The sequence below is a fragment of the Pygoscelis adeliae genome, unplaced genomic scaffold (genome assembly GCF_000699105.1).
Source record: "Pygoscelis adeliae isolate BGI_AS28 unplaced genomic scaffold, ASM69910v1 Scaffold321, whole genome shotgun sequence".
NCBI lineage: Eukaryota > Metazoa > Chordata > Aves > Sphenisciformes > Spheniscidae > Pygoscelis > Pygoscelis adeliae.
Window position 1 is genome coordinate 26,818 of NW_008824039.1, and position 3,975 is coordinate 30,792.

Here is a 3,975-nt window from a genome sequence, read left to right on the forward strand (position 1 = left end):
CCCCAGGCCTGGATGTCCGAAGGGGCTCTCGTAGCTTGCTGCTCTCTGGGTTAAAATCCCCTCTTTTGGGGAGCTGCCAGACGTGATGGGCAGTTTCTGCCGGCGTTAGGCTCCAGGCAGAGCACACCTCCGCCCCTCCACAGCACCCAGCGGCCCTCCTGGGAGTGTGGGCACGGCCACCATGACCCCCCTCGTCCCCCTGCCCTGCTTTGACGGCAGGATGAGAAGGTGAGCAGCCACGCAGCTTTCCTCCCTGTCCCGCCGGTTAGGACTGTCCGGCCGAGCCGAAGTGGAGGTCAACCCCCATCTGCCTGGCAAATACCTGGTGGAGGCACAAAACAAATAAACAGGGAGAGAGAAAAACAGAGTGAGGTGAAGCAAGAGGCAGGAGCTGCTCTGCTGCCGCCTCCCCCTCCCAAGCAGCGGACAGGGCTGACACCAGCCAGCGAGAGCCACGGCAGGTAGCAGCGCGGCCGCTCTTGGTCCATCCTCCGCCCTTGGGCTGGCGGGCACCGAGCTCCTGCAGCCAGAGGTGCCGTCCCACCGCTTAAATTTGCTGGAGATTTCAGTTTGCCAGAGGCAGAAGGGGGGTGCCGAAAGCTGCACCCTCCACCAGCCGAAACCAGCCAGCCTGTGCGATTCCACGGTGCTGGGGACACGGAGGTGTATTAATGGCAGCACTTCATCTTCCAGGAACAAGCCCCATTAGTACATTTTCACTACAACATGAAATATTAACAACACTTTGCATTTATATAGTGTCATTCATCCAGGAGTCACCAGCGAAGCTCCTGACATGAATCAACCACCACAGCCAGCTCCAGAGGAGGCAGGTAAATAGGATTATACCCATTTTCCTGCTGCACACACCGAGGCACAGGGTTTCCTCCAGGGCACCGGTGCTTTGTGCCGATGCCTGTCACGGGTGAGACCACCAGCGCTTTTCTGCCCGCCCTCAGAGGATGCCACAGCTCTAAAGCTCCCAGGGCCGCCTGCCCTGCCTGGGGCACCTCCGTCCGGCCCACCTGCTTTGCAGGGAGTTTTGCTATTGTCAGACAGAAGTTGCTGTAGAAAAGCGAAACGCTTCCTTAGGCCACTGGCATGTTGCTTTTTCCTTGGAGGTTTTGGACTTGCAAGAAAAGTTTTTCCACTTTGTAAAATAATAACAACAACAACAACAATAGCAACAATAACTATAATAATATTCAGAGGTTTTTTGGTCCTTTTGGTCCCTTCCTTGACAGATTTTGCAGATGTGAAGCACAGCAAACCTTGTGCCTGTTACTTCGCCCCCTCAGCACAGCTGGAGGCTGCTCCGCTCCCCGGGAAGCCAAGGGCATTGCTGGGTGATATTTCAAAGCATCTCCCGTCCCTCCGCCAGCAGCTCCTGCACGTTTAGTGGCCTGACACCACGTGGGTGATGCGTTCCCGCTTTCTCCAGCCCATCTCCAGGATCTGGTGCCTTTGCCAAGGATGCCAGCAGCCAGGCTGGGGCGTGCCAGGTAGCCAGCACGCATTTGGGGGTTATTGGCTTGGATTAAAAATAACAGTCAAGGAAGGAAAAAAAAACCACAGTGGTTTGCAGATACGCTGGGTCTGTTCAGAAGTTCTCCTATGGCAAGCCCGTATTCGAGGACTGTCTGGATGAGAGCAGGCAAACCCTCCACGGCCCAGCCTAGTAGTGGCCATCTAACATGGTCAGGACCCATTAATCTGCTAATATTTATAAGTGAGACTGAAGGCAGTAACCTAATTTCTAGGGAGAGCTTAATTAATCATGGAATCAAACTGACTCGAGGACATGGTTTGCTACTGAGAAGATAAATTTACATGGTCAGTGGTGGCTGTGGATGGGGACGAGGTTAGCAGGGACCTAAATCATGGCAGTTGATGGTGGTGAGCAGAGAAGGGGACAGGGCGAGCAGGGTGCCATGGCACGCCTGTCCTGCGAAACCTTTCTCCGCACTGGAAAACAAATGGGAGGGGCACAGAGGGGAGATGCTGCTGTGGCACTTTGCCCCTGTGAGGACAGAAGTAAGAGGGTTCCCAGTCTGTCCAGACCATGTCTCTGCAATGATGGCAAGGGAAGATCGTGGAGGGCAAAATCGTAAGCTGGAGGGGGACCATGGGCACTCACCCGGTCCTAAAACCCAGGCAGGGAGGGGTCGGGGTCCTGGGATGCTCTCAAAGTGGGAGCAGAGTGCAACCCAGTCCTCAGCCACCACTGGCTGCCACGAAGGGGCCCAGTTACGTCTGTATTAGGTCTTTTGGCCAAATAATCATCGTACAAATGACATCTTTTCCCTTGCTGCTGACCTTGGCAGCATTCAAATGGGCAACCCGCAGGTCAAAGTCTTTATATCCTATTACCAGCCTCCTGAGTCATGCCTGTCCCCTGGCAAGTTATATTATTTTGAAATGGCAGCTAAATGGGAAAGAGGTCATGCTCCCAATACGGCGACAATAGGACATGACAGCACTTTTCTGAGTGATTAAGCCTCAGGTGATGTCGGGGCTACAAGACAAGTGGCTGAAGGCTGAAAGACTTTAATCACCCTGGACATGTCATTGCATCCTCGCACTCCATCCTGCCGGGGTGGGCTTTTAGTGCAAAACGGGAGTGATAGAAAAAGTAATCAAGCCCAACCTGTGCACTCACCGGTTAGTTATCCGTGCTGCAGGTACCGCTGTTAATAATCAGCCTGAGCAGCCTGTTGGCCCTCAAAGATCATCCTGCAATAAATAAGCTCAGATGCCTTAAAATAACTGTTTGGGGCTGCCGGAGCTGACGCTAGATGGCATTGGGAGAACGTGCCGTGCAGCACCGGCCACCTTCCCTGGAACAGTCTGGCAAAGCAGAGCAGAAAACTCAGGATGACGGAGCAGAAAATGTCTCTGCTGGGGAGAAGCTGCCAGCTCACCTTCAGCCTCACACCAACCTTGAGGCAGGACAGCTTCCCGGGGGTGAGCGCAGCGGCGTGGCGGAGCTCACGGCGCTTAGCCTCTTTGCTGAGCTAATAAAATAGTTTCTCCCTATATATATATATATATATTTTTTTTTTTAATAAGGAGCTGAGGGCCGGACCCCGCACGGCTGCTCACAGCTCCCCAGAGAGCAGCTGCCCTCGCCAGCAACAGCGCGGCTGTGCGGGGCTCTGTGGGTGCCTGCTCGCTGGGTTAGCGTGCACCCGGCCGCCCTGCATGAGGGATGGCTATGAGGAGCAGGGCTTCAAAGTGAGTTCAAAGCTGAATGCTGCTGCTGACCCGTCCCTCTCCTGCTGACACCAGAAACCTGCTAGCTCCCTTCACATGAAAAGGAAGATTTTTCTCCTGCAGACTTGGCATGCACTTTCCCGGCCACCGGCAGACAGAGGGGTCCGTGGGGGAGCAGGGCAACACCAGATGTGGGAACTTGGGGGCTGCATCCCCACAGCCAGGCAGAGGCTTCAGGCACAGGAAGGCAGCTGAGGATTAACCCTGGAGAGGGCAGGGGACGGGCAGGTTTGCTCACGCAGGAGAAGGCAGAGCAGCAGCAGGGGCTAAAATGCCCCAATCCACCTGAACTCGATGCCTTAGGAACTCCAACAGGGCAGACCCTGCCTGCCACCCACCATCCCTCTAGCCCGAAATGCCTGGCCCTGGGATGGTTTGCCTCGAGAGGTCTCTGCCAGTGACAGGCTCTGCATCTCAGCGCTGGCATTTTGCCCCAGGGCAGCGTTTGCAGCTGTAGCCTCCAGCCAGCTCAGGGCTGTGACAGCAATAGGGCCTCTGCACTGAGATGGCTGAGCTTTTCAACCCTCTGTGCTGGGGGGACGCCCTGGGCCAGCTCCCCACAACACTGCAGGTCTCGCCCATGGGGTCGCCCCCTGCCTGTGCCCCTCACAGCCTGGTGGGACCCACCTGCCCCGCTCCCATCCCGGGGGCTGGCATGTCCCTCTGCCTCCCTGGGCACAGCCTGCTGGTGGGCGAGGGCAA